The sequence below is a fragment of the Bubalus kerabau genome, chromosome 3 (assembly GCF_029407905.1).
Source record: "Bubalus kerabau isolate K-KA32 ecotype Philippines breed swamp buffalo chromosome 3, PCC_UOA_SB_1v2, whole genome shotgun sequence".
Lineage (NCBI taxonomy): Eukaryota > Metazoa > Chordata > Mammalia > Artiodactyla > Bovidae > Bubalus > Bubalus kerabau.
Genome location: NC_073626.1, coordinates 127,793,600 through 127,807,241, shown reverse-complemented (window position 1 = coordinate 127,807,241; position 13,642 = coordinate 127,793,600). Strand labels below are relative to the sequence as shown.

General features: G+C 43.6%; 1 long non-coding RNA gene across 1 annotated transcript in view; it reads right to left on the bottom strand.

Annotated features, from left to right (window-relative positions):
- Positions 1-13,127, bottom strand: part of LOC129647779 (uncharacterized) — a 35,323-nt gene extending 22,196 nt beyond the window's left edge. Inside the window, exon 1 of the long non-coding RNA XR_008712497.1 lies at positions 12,829-13,127. This is a non-coding gene — a long non-coding RNA (uncharacterized LOC129647779). The remainder of the gene's footprint in view (positions 1-12,828) is intronic.
- Positions 13,128-13,642: the final 515 nt, after the last annotated feature.

Genomic DNA, 13,642 nt, shown 5'->3' with positions numbered 1-13,642 from the left:
CTCCCTGTCCATCACCAACTCCTGGAGTTCACTGAGACTCACGTCCATCGAGTCAGTGATGCCATCCAGCCATCTCATCCTCTGTCGTCCCCTTCCCCTCTTCCCCCCAATCCCTCCCAGCATCAGTCTTTTCCAATGAGTCATCTCTTCACATGAGGTAGCCAAAGTACTGGAGTTTCAGCTTTAGCATCATTCCTTCCAAAGAAATCCCAGGGCTGATCTCCTTCAGAATGGACTGGTTGGATCTCCTTGAAGTCCAAGGGACTCTCAAGAGTCTTCTCCAACACCACAGTTCAAAAGCATTGGAATATTACTCAACCATTAAAAAAGAATGAAATAATGCCATCTGCAGCAACATGGATGCAACTAGAGATCATCATACTAAGTGAAGTAAGTCAAACAGAGAAAGACAAATATCATATGATATTACCTATATGTGGAATCTAAAATATGACACAAATGAACCCGTGTATGAAACAGAAACAGATTCATAGACACAGAGAACAGACTAATGGCTGTCAGTGAATGGGGAGGTATGGGGGAAGGATGGAGTGGGAGTTTGGGATTAGCAGATGTGAACTATTATACATGGAATGGATACACAAGGTTCTACTGTATAGCACAGGGAACTATAATCAATACCCTGTGATAAAACATAATGGAAAAGAATATATTAAAAGAATATGTGTATGTGTGTGTGTGTGTATGTGCTTGTGTGTGTGTGTATACTTCCCTGCTGGCTCAGCAGTAAGGAATCTGCCCACAATGCATGAGCTGCAAGTTCAATCCCTGCATCAGGAAGATCCCCTGGAGGAGAGCATGACAACCCTCTCCAGTATTCTTTCCTGGAGATAGATGAGCCTGGTGGGCTACACAGTCCATAGAGTTGCAAAGAGTAGGACATGACTGAAAAGACTTAGCACACGCAGGTCTCTACTGATATAAATTAGCCAGCTTTTGCAACGACTTTGGAATATAAACTATCTCTCCTCTTTGAATAGATTTTATGTCCGTCCCTTGCAGCATGCTGAGATCGGACCATGGTTGCAAGTCTGTGTTAGTTTTCTACAGCTGCCGTAACAAGTTACCACAAACTCAGTGTCTCAAAACAGCACAGATCTATTACCTTACAGCTCAGTAGGTCAGAAATCAGACATGGGTCTCACTGGGCTAAAAAGAAGGTGTCTGTGTGGCTGCATTTCTTACTGGAGTCTCTAGAAAGAGAATCACTTCCTTACAATCCCAGCTTCTAGAGGCTGCTTGCAGTCCTTGGCTCTCAGTTGCATCTTTTTTCCTCGCAGCCAGCAACACTGATCTCTCTCACCCATCTTCATAATCATATCTCTTCCTGACTTTCTTCTGCCTTTTTCATTATTAAGGTCGCCTATGTTTCCATTAGGATAATCTCACCCAGAAAATCTAGGATCATCTCCCCACCTCAAAGTCCTTACCTGAATTACACTTGGAAAGTTTCTTATGCCACATAAAGGTACATATTCAAAAATCATGAAGATTAAGATGTGGACATCATTGGCAACCACCACTGTTCCTGCCACAGCCAGTGGACACAATTTGGGATATGAGGGGAACAGGGTTCCCCTTCAGTTCAGTTCAGTTCAGTCACTCAGTCGTGTCCAACTATTTGCAACCCCATGAATCGCAGCACACCAAGCCTCCCTGTCCATCACCAGCTCCTGGAGTTTACCCAAACTCATGTCCATCGAGTCGGTAATGCCATCCAGCCATCTCATCCTCTGTTGTCCCCTTCTCATCCTGCCCTCAATCCCTCCCAACATCAGGGTCTTTTCCAATGAGTCAACTCTTCGCATGAGGTGGCAAAAGTACTGGAGCTTCAGCTTCAGCATCAGTCCTTCCAAAGAACACCCAGGGCTGATCTCCTTCAGAATGGACTGGTTGGAACTCCTTGCAGTCCAAGGAACTTTCAAGAGTCTTCTCCAACACCACAGTTCAAAAGCATCAATTCTTTAGCACTCAGCTTTCTTCACAGTCCAACTCTCACATCCATCCATGACCACTGGAAAAACCATAGCCTTGACTAGATGGACTTTTGTTGGCAAAGTAATATCTCTGCTTTTGAATATGCTGTCTAGGTTGGTCATAACTTTCCTTCCAAGGAGTAAGCGTCTTTTAATTTCATGGCTGCAGTCACCATCTGCAGTGATTTTGGAGCCCAAAAAAACAAAGTCTGACACTGTTTCCACTGTTTCCCCATCTATTTCCCATGAAGTGAAATGATTACAAGATACCAAAAACAAGATTATTTTTCTTTTGATGAGACCTCTAAGGATATGCAGATGACACCACCCTTATGGCAGAAAGTGAAGAAGAACTAAAGAGCCTCTTGATGAAAGAGAAAGAGGAGAGTGAAAAAGTTGGCTTAAAGCTCAACGTTCAGGAAACTAAGATCATGGCATCCGGTCCCATCACTTCATGGCAAATAGATGGGGGAAACAGTGGAAACAATGTCAGACTTTATTTTTTGGGGCTCCAAAATCACTGCAGATGGTGACTGCAGCCATGAAATTAATTACTCCTTGGAAGGAAAGTTATGACCAACATAGTCAGCATATTAAAAAGCAGAGACTTTACTTTGCCAACAAAGGTCCGTCTAGTCAAGGCTATGGTTTTTCCAGTAGTCATGTATAGATGTGAGAGTTGAACTGTGAAGAAGGCTGAGTGCTAAAGAATTGATGCTTTTGAACTGTGGTGTTGGAGAAGACTCTTGAAAGTCCCTTGGACTGCAAGGAGATCCAACCAGTCCATCCTAAAGGAGATCAGTCCTGGGTGTTCATTGGAAGGAATGATGTTAAAGCTGAAACTCCAGCACTTTGACCACCTGATGCAAAGAGCTGACTCATTGGAAAAGACCCTGAAGTTGGGAAATTTTGAAGGCAGGAGGAGAAGGGGACGACAGAGGATGAGATGGTTAGATGGCATTACCGACTCAATTGACATGAGTTTGAGTGAACTCCGGGAGTTGGTGATGGACAGGGAGGCCTGGCATGCTGCAGTTCATGGGGTCGCAAAGAGTTGGACGTAACTGAGTGACTGAACTGAACTGAACTAAGGATCTACTCTTAGCAACTTTGAAATATACCTTATAGCAGTGTTAACTGTAGTTATCAAGCTATATGTTACATTCCCAGGACTTATCTTTTTTTATTTTTTTTTATTGGGATATAGTTGATTTAAAGTGTTAAGTTAGTTTTAGGTGTACAACAAAGTGATTCAGTTATACGTGTACATACATTCTTTTTCATATTCTTTTCCATTATTGTTTATCATAGGATATTAAATATAGTTCCCTAGAGTTCCAACAGGGTCCTTGTTGTTTATCTATTCTTTTTTTAAAATTATTTAAGTTTGTTTACTTTTAACTGGAGGATAACTGCTTTATAATATTGTGTTGGTTTCTGCCATATTCTAAATGTAATAGTTTGCACCTGCTAACCCCAAACTCTTGGTCCATCCCTCCTCTAACCACCCTGGCTTTGCAACCACAAGTTGGTTCTCTATGCCAGGACTTATTTATTTTACAACTAGCAGTTGTACCTTTTGACCATCTTCATCAAATCGCCCATATCCCCATCCCCTATGTCTGGTAACCACAAATCTAATCTCTTTTTCCTATGAGTTGGGAGGGTTTGGGGGGGGGGTTGATTTTTGGTTTTTTTTTTTTTAGATTGCACATAGAAGTGAGATCATACAATATTTGTCTCTCTCTATCTGACTTATTTGACTTCACATAATGCCCTCAAGGCCCATTCACATTGTCATAAATGCCAGGATTTTCTTCATTTTTAGGGCTGAGTATAAATATATTTGGGCTTCCCTGGAGGCTCAGTGGTAAAGAATCTGCCTGCAATGCAGGAGAAACAAATTTGATCCCTGGATCTGTAAGATACCCTGGAGAAGGAAATGGCAACCCACTCCAGTATTCTTACCTGGGAAATCCTATAGCGAGAGGAGTGGCAGGCCACAGTCCATAGGGTTGTGAAAGAGTCAGACACAACTGAGCAACTAAATGGCAACAAATAAATACATTTGACTGCATATATATGATTATGTATAATCTCACAACTTCTTTACCCGTTCATCCATCTATGGACACTTAAGTTGTTCCTATGTCTTGGTTGCTGTCAGTAACGCTGCAATAAATATGGGGATCAGATATCTCTTGAGCATGGTAACTTCACCTCCTAAGATACCATTATAAGGCTGTCATAGTTGCTCTCCAGCTTTCTGATCCTGACTTGAGCAGAGTTCAGAGCACTGAGCTTCATTCTCTTTCTGTAAGTGCCTCACTGCCCTCAGAAGCAGCCATGTCACCCACAGTTCTTGCTTGTGATCGTTGTTACCACCAAGGTGGCCACCTGCAGCAGCCATGTGATTCACACTCGGTTTATAAAATGTCATGAGAATCACTTGACAGTTCAGAGACTCTCCTTGCCACTGCATCCCAGGTCTTTCCAGTATCCGATTGCTGGTGGCTCGGAGCTCAGAATTGCACTTAAGCTGAAGGATACCACCAAACCAATTCCTAAGTCTCCTCATTGAGGATCTGTTTCCTGAAATAAGGAACTCTTGACATCTTACATCATGCTATATGAGTCCAGGTTTAGCCAGAAAAACAGAAATCGCACTACATATTTCAACAAAGGAGAGTTCATATAAATAATTGCTTCCATGTCTTGGCTATTGTAAATAGTGCTGCTATGAACATGTAGGCTTGTATCTTTTTGAATTAACATTTATCTGGATGTATACCCAGGAGTTGAATTGTTGGATCATATGGTAGCTCTATTTTTAGTTTTTTAAAGAACTTTCTTAACTGTCCTCCATATGAAGTAGCTGCATCAGTTTACATTCCCACTAACAGCCAAGACGATGAAGCAACATAAATGTCCTACAACAGAGGAATGGATAAAAAAAGTGAAAGTGAAAGTCACTCAGTTGTGTCCAACTGTTTACAACCCTAAGGACTATACAGTCCATGGAATTCTCTAGGCCAGAATACTGGAGTGGGTAACCTTTCCCTTCTCCAGGGGATCATTCCCAACGCAGAGATCAAACCAAGGTCTCCTGCACTACAGGCAAATTCTTTACCAGCTGAGCCACAAGGGAAGCCCAAGAATACTGGAGTGGGTAGCCTATCCCTTCTCCAGGGGATCTTCCCAACCCAGAAACTGAACCAGGGTCTCTTGTACTGCAGGCAAATTCTTTACCAGCTGAGCTGCCAGGGAAGCCCAAACATGCAATACATGTATACAATGGAATATTACTCAGCCATAAAAAGGAATGGCATAATGCCATTTGACATGGATGGACCTAGAGATTATCTCATACTAAGTGAAATAAGTCAGACAAAGACCAATACCATATGATATGACTGATACGTGGAGTCTTAAAAAATAATACAAATGAACTTATTTATAAAACAGAAATAGACTCACAGACATAGCTATGGTTACCAAAGGGCAGAGGGGGAAGAGAAAAAAATAGAAGGTTGGGATTAATGTATACACACAACCATATATAAATTGATAAACAACAAGGACCTGCTGTATAGCACAAGGAACTATATTCAATATTTTGTAATAACCTATAAGGGAACAGAATCTGAAAAATAATAGATTTGTATAGATAAGATAGGCAGATACATTGGAGAAGGAGATGGCACCCCACTCCAGTACTGTTGCCTGGAAAATCTCATGGACAGAGGAGCCTGGTAGGCTGCAGTCCAAGGGGTTGCGAAGAGTCAGTACAACTGAGCAACTTCCCTTTCACTTTTCACTTTCATGCATTGGAGAAGGAAATGGCAACCCACTCCAATGTTCTTGCCTGGAGAATCCCAGGGACGGGGGAGCCTAGTGGGCTGCCGTCTCTGGGGTCGCACAGAGTCAGACACGACTGAAGCGACTTAGCAGCAGCAGCAGCAGGCATATATATATATATATATATATATATATATGTGTGTGTATATATATGTGTATATGTATATATATATATGCTGAATCACTTTGTTGTATACCTGAAATTAACAGGTAGGTCTTCTTTTTTTCATATTCTTTCCCATTGTGGATTATCACAGGATATCGAATATAGTTCCCTGTACTATACAATATCATCTTGTTGTGTATATATTCTCTATACATTAGTTTGCATTTGCTAGTTCCAAATGCCTAATCCATCTTTCCCCCAACCCCCTCCTGCTAGGTAACCACAAGCCTGTTCGCTATCTGTGAGTCTGTTTCATAGATAAGTTCATTTGTGTCCTATTTTAGATTTCACATATGGCATTTGTCTTTCTCTATCTGATTTACTTCACCTAGTATGATAATCTCCAGGTACATCCACGTTGCTTCAAATGGTATTATTTCATTCTTTTTCATGGTTGAGTACTATTTCATTGTGTGTGTGTGTGGCGGGGGGGTGCATGCATGCCCACACATGCACACTCAGTTATGTCCTACTCTTTGCAGCCCTATGGACCGTAGCCCACCGGGTTCCTCTGTTCATGAAATTTTCCAGGCAAGACTACTGGAGCAGGTTACCATTTCCTCCTCCAGGGGATCTTCTCAACCCAGGGATGGACCCCACATCTCTGTGTCTCCTGCATTGGTAGGTGGATTGTTTATTACTAGTGCCATCTGGGAATATGTACTTCTTTTTCCATTCATCTGTCAATGGACATCGAGGTTGCTTTCATGTTTTGGCTATTGTGAATACTGCCACTATGAAAACAGGGTAAAGAGGTAGGCCTTCTTATTTGCATTTTTCAATTATGAAATGGAGGGTCAAAGAAGTTAAGTTAATTTTCAAATGTTACCCAGCTGATAAGCAGGACTGAATTCCAAAGCTCTTACCTCTCTAAAGGTAGAGTTCTTACCCTCTCTGCCATGTCACATGGACCTCCAACCCCCCTGAACTGTCTGATCACCTGCAGGAAGATACATCAGACCTAGTAGGAGAGAAGCAAGCACTAGCCAATTAAATGGCAGTTGGGCCTCCACATGTTGATCAAGCACCTGAATCCCGTGGGACCAAAGGTGAGCTGATACAGGTCGACCACCTGTCCACCTCCCTCTCCAACCAGTCTGCTGCTCTCCCAGCCTCCACCAGGCACAAGACTCCAAATCCCTTCAATGTGTCAGCAAGCCGCCGCCCAGGCTCTGGTTCCCGGATGGCTTCTCACAGGAGGTATGAGATGACAACTCATCAGAAGAAAATTCCAAACCACTATGTCCTGAACAGATTCCTCTGATTCTTTGTAAAATGCTTTGGAAGGATTTTCCACATTCTCTCATGTCAGAGGATGGGCTCAGTGTTCGCAGAAGAGAGGTAAGTGGTGCCCCACCCTTGAGGAAGACGCTCACACCCTCCTATGAAGTCAGTATAAAACTGGGTCCACCACACAAAGACACACAAAGTCCAGCGATGATGTGGAGACAAAATGTCTGGAAAACAGCTGCCTGGCTAACAGATGCCCAAAGCATCAGCAGAGATGTTATTCTTACAAGCGGCAACAGGGCTCCCAACAGGCCTAGAAACAACAAAATTAATGGATTGGAAAGCAAGAATCTAATATACGAGCTCTCAGAATTCCCCAGACTGGCTGACTCACTGCTCACACCCAGGAATCGTAGCACTGGGGGCTGAGGTTTCCAGGACCCCCTGGGGGAGGGAGGGTGGCAGAGAACAGCAGGGAAGATGGACAGGAGTTCAGCCAGTACCAGCACCTTCCATGAAACAAAATACCATTTTCACACAAAGCTTCTTTGAACTTCAGTAAAACAAATAGCATTTACACAAACAGCTTCCAAAAAATAAACTCCATAATGAGAGAGCAAGGAAGCCGCCGTCTACCCAGTTCACCCGCTTGACGGTTAAATCATTTTTTATTGAATTCAAGTTTCATGGCCCATTAGAGGCCTGGAGGCAGAATTCTCAGGGATGCTTTTGGACTAATGAGTATTTTGCAAATTGTTTTTCTAACAGATTTGTTGTTCTTTTCTGAGGATCATAAGAACCTGTGGTTTATGTCATTTGGTCCTGCACTTGAAAAAGAGCAGCAAGCATTTTAATTGAACCTATTTTATTTCTATTATTAAGAGATGATGGAGTTTTGTATCTTCCTAATATGTTTTTGACACTGATATGAGTATGCTGTCATCAATCAAAATAACACACCCTCCTACACTTGGCTTTTCACATTTATCAAATATGCCCTGACAAATGTTCCCTCACTTCCTCTGTAAAGACATAGATCTGCTTTCATGGACTCAACAATCCAAAGCAAACAGAACTTCCAGACTGAACCTCTGTTTGGTATTAACTCCTGTCTCCAGATTTCCTGTCTTCTCTCTTTACCACTGCCAAAAGAAGTAGGAGTGGGGAGGGGATAGGCAGGGAAGAATAGCCCACTAGCCTCCAGAAGCCCTCTTCCCTACCAGGTAGGACTGGTGCCCACCCTCCAAAGGTAGACAAGCCTGGTCCTGGTACCTTCCCTTAGAGCTTCCAGAAAAGTCTTTGCTTTTCTGCAGGGATCAACAAGCTGATAAGACATGCCTGAAAGAAGCCAGTCTGTGTACTCATGAAAAGAAACTATTGCATCTCTAGAGATAGTCAGATTTCATTTCTAGACCACTCAGCCCCAGGAGCCAATCAATTATCTGATTTTCTCATTCGCATGATTTGGGCTTGTCACATCCAGTGAAGGAGCCCATGGTATCTGCAGCTAGGAATCAATCCAGTGGTAAGTATTGATGGATTTCTTTCCAGGGGTCAAGCACTGTGCTCAGCTCTGGGAACCTAGCAAGGGTCCAAGCAGATGCGCTGGACTCTAACCAAGATACTTCTCAGATGCTCACCTAGCTGGAAGAAGCATTTATAGCAGAGTGAGGATGGAGGAAGGCAGTGGGCAGACACCAGGTCAGAGACAGGGTGGTCTGGAACACAGCCATGTGTGGCCAGGGGCACAGGCTGGCAGATTCAGATCCTGAGTGAAGTCTCATCAAAAGGGCTTGCTGGCGACTTTAATGTGGCATGGGGAAAGAGAGCAGGCCATGAGGGGATTTAGGTTTCCTATTGGGAGAGGTTGATGGTGGAGCATTTTCCATGAAAAATCATGGTATGAAAAACGGTCTATACATAGAAAACAAACTTACAGTTACCAAAGAGGAAAGAAGGGAAAAGGGAAGGAAAAGTTAGGAGGTTGGGATTAACATATACAGACTACTATATACAAAACAGAGAAACAACAAGGACTGACTGTTAGGCACAGGAAACTATACTCAATATTTTATAATAAACTATAACGCAAGAAGAGATAAAAGCTTCCTCAGCGATCAATGCAAAGAAATAGAGGAAAATAACAGAATGGGAAAGACTAGAAATCTCTTCAAGAAAATTAGAGATCCCAAGGGAACATTTCATGCGAAGATGGGCTCAATAAAGGACAGAAATGGTATGGACCTAACAGAAGCAGAAGAGATTAAGAAGAGGTGGCAGGAATATACAGAAGAACTATACAAAAAAGATCTTCATGACCAAGATAATCACGATGGTGTGATCACTCACCTAGAGCCAGACATCCTGGAATGTGAAGTCAAGTGGGCCTTAAAAAGCATCACTATGAACAAAACTAGTGGAGGTGATGGAATTCCAGTTGAGCTATTTCAAATCCTGAAAAATAATGCTGTGAAAGTGCTGCACTCAATATGCCAGCAAATTTGGAAAACTCAGCAGTGGCCACAGGACTGGAAAAGGTCAGTTTTCATTCCGATCCCAAAGAAAGGCAATGCCAAAGAATGCTCAAACTATGACACAATTGCACTCATCTCCAACGCCAGTAAAGTAATGCTCAAAATTCTCCAAGTCCGGCTTCAGCAATATGTGAACCGTGAACTTCCTGATGTTCAAGCTGGTTTTAGAAAAGGCAGAGGAACCAGAGATCAAATTGCCAACATCTGCTGGATCATCGAAAAAGCAAGAGAGTTCCAGAAAAACATCTATTTCTGCTTTATTGACTATGCCAAAGCCTTTGACTGTGTGGATCACAATAAACTCTGGAAAATTCTGAAAGAGATGGGAATACCAGACCACCTGACCTGCCTCTTGAGAAACCTATGCAGGTAAGGAAGCAAGACTTAGAACTGGACATGGAACAACAGACTGGTTCCAAACAGGAAAAGGAGTACGTCAAGGTTGTATATTGTCACCCTGCCTCTTTAACTTATATGCAGAGTACATCATGAGAAATGCTGGGTTGGAAGAAGCACAAGCTGGAATCAAGATTGCTGGGAGAAATATCAAGAACCTCAGATATGCAGATGACACCACCCTTATGGCAGAAAGTGAAGAGGAACTCAAAAGCCTCTTGATGAAAGTGAAAGTGGAGAGTGAAAAAGTTGGCTTAAACCTCAACATTCAGAAAACGAAGATCATAGCATCTGGTCCCATCACTTCATGGGAAATAGATGTGGAAACAGTGGAAACAGTGTCAGACTTTATTTTGGGGGGTTCCAAAATCACTGCAGATGGTGACTGCAGCCATGAAATTAAAAGACGCTTACTCCTTGAAAGAAAAGTTATGACCAGCTTAGATAGCATATCAAAAAGCAGAGACATTACTTTGCCAACAAAGGTTTGTCTAATCAAGGCTATGGTTTTTCCAGTGGTCATGGATGGATGTGAGAGTTGGACTGTGAAGAAAGCTGAGTGCCGAAGAATTGATACTTTTGAACTGTGGTGTTGGAGAAGACTCTTGAGAGTCCCTTGAACTGCAAGGAGATCCAACCAGTCCATTCTGAAGGAGATCAGCCCTGGGATTTCTTTGGAAGGAATGATGCTAAAGCTGAAACTCCAGTACTTTGGCCACCTCATGCGAAGAGTTGACTCATTGGAAAAGACTCTGATGCTGGGAGGGTTTGGGGGCAGGATGAGAAGGGGACGACAGAGGATGAGATGGCTGGATGGCATCACTGACTCGATGGACGTGAGTCTGAGTGAACTCCGGGAGTTGGTGATGGACAGGGAGGCCTGGAGTGCTGCGATTCATGGGGTCTCAAAGAGTCGGACACGACTGAGCTGAACTGATAATGCAATGGTCCTCAACCCTTTGGGCACCAAGGACTGGGGTAGGGGGTTGATAGTTTCAGGACAATTCAAGCACATAACATTTATTGTACAGTTTATCTCTATTATTATTACATTGTGATATATAATGAAATAATGATACAACTCACCATAATGCAAAATCAAATCATCAGGCATTAGATTCTCATAATAATCGTGCAACCTAGATACCTTGCATGCACAGTTCACAGCAGAGTTCATGCCCCTATGAAAATCTAATGCCACCACTGATCTGGCAGGAAGTAGAGCTCAGGCAGTAATGTGAGCAATGGGGGAGCAGTTGTAAATACAGATGAAGCTTCTCTTGCTCACCTGATGGTCACCTCCTACTGTGTGGCCTGGTTCCTAACAGACCATGAACTTGTTGGGGACCTCTGCTATAATGCAAAGGAATCAGGAAAAGAGTAGATACATAAATATATATAACTGAATCACTGTGCTGTACACCTGAAATCAACTATACTGAAAGACAGGAAGAAAAGAAGGAAGAAAGGTCTATGGGGGCAACACAGATTTGAATTGGATAATATTGAATTTAATAGAACGTTCCAAGAAAAATGTCCAGTATGTAACTGGGCATCCCTGGTGGCTCAGATGGTAAAGAATCTGCCTGCAATGCAGGAGATCTGGGTTCAATCCCTGAGTCGGGAAGATCCCCTGAAGAACAAAATGGCTACCCATCAAATCACCTCCCTAGGTAGCCTGAGTCTCCTGACAACCTTATAGTTCTGGGCTAGTTCCCAGGCTCTAAGCCCATCCAGTTCTTTCTGATCTCAGCAGAACCCACCCTCTACTCTCTACCACCACCCCCAACTCTCGAGTATTCCCCTGTATTATATCTGTGGCCAGTTTTCAGCCAAATCCCCTATATTCTCAAACTTTCTGAATGTGTCCTTTCTATTCCCACAATGCTTCAGCACCAGTAGGATTTTGAATTCATTGACCCGATGCATCCACTCACTGTCCCTGGACCACCTTGTGCCTTTTTATAATCCCTCTCATCCCACATCCTCAAACTCCTCATCCATGTTCTCCCCTCCTTGCTTCTTGCCCAGCAAAACCTGACCCTCAGTAAATCTTCCATTGACATCTCTGTCCCCATATCCCAGCAGCTGGCTGAATATGGCTTGACAAAAACACACCCACTGGTCTCATTTTAAGTTCATGATGGCTGCTGCCCTGCCCCACCCCTGGTCCATTTGCCCTCCACCAATTTAGGGAACCACTGAACACCCCAGCTCTCAGCTCCAGCTTGCAGCTGCTCCTTCTCTGATCACTAGATAACTAGTGAGAACCTACTGTATAGCTCAGAGAATCCTAGTCAGTGCTCTGTGGTAACCTAACTGGGAAGGAAATCCAAAAAAGAGGGGATATATGTAAACATATAACTGAATCAGTTTGCTGCACAGCAGAAACTAACACAACACTGTGAAGCAACTATACTCCAAAAAGAATTAATTAAAAAAAACCATCTACTTTTGAATTCACTGCTGATTTCAACCACAGAGACTTAAAGAGGTTGCACTTAAGTCCTCTCCTGGATCTGTGATCTCTTAGCTTGGTTACCAGAAATAACCATCCTTTTCCCCTGCACACCCTTCGACTGGTGTGCATTGATGAACACTGACTCAGGTGTACTGGGGAGACAGGGTGGGGTGAGGGTGGTCTCACCTCTGTCCCCTCCTCTCCATTCCCACCTTCGATTGGTTCTGCCCTGGATGATGCAGCACGCACTGCTCCTCTCAGATCCACCCCAGCCCCCAGCTTCTCCCTGGAAGATGGTGGGTCTGTGTGAGTCAGCCAGGCGATCCCTCAGGACTGTTCTCACTCTCCCTCTCTTACTAGAACAGCAGAGAAACCCAGAGTCCTTGCTTCCGCCTATATTTCAGCACACAGCTTGTTCTCTTCTAAGGCTAAGTTGCTCCCGCTATGAAAATGATTAGTTAATTGGGTGTAGGCAGTGCGAAGCATAAGGGGCCGTGAGCATGGACAGCTGAAAGTGGTTTTCTCAAATTATCCCCATTAACGTGGAGAATAAATTCCCAAGACGCTCTGCCTTCGGTGCCTCCAATTGTCTGAGAAATTAGAAGCAGCATTAAGTGCTTGTGCACACTCTCCTGCTGCTCCAGAGCTTCACCACCCCCGAGAATTTCCTTCATCCGGAGGCTCACTCCAGGAGCCTTCCGGGCACAGGCAGCAGGAGCTTAATTAGTCACCTTCAAAGCCTGAGCGGCCACACCTCTCAAGTCTCCATCAGAGCAATGAGGGCAGAGCAGGGACACAATGAGCTGATGAGGGACTAGCACCAGGTCTCCAGAGCACCCCAGGTGGGCGCTGTGCTTCTTGTGGGAAGCCGGGCCCTCGCGGATCAACTCCATTTCAACTCACAGTCACTCAAAAAGCATGCAAGATTAGCCAAGGATCTTGACTGTCTCTTAATTGGCCTTTGTGGCAAGTCAACATGAACTGTTGGTGAGCCCACTAG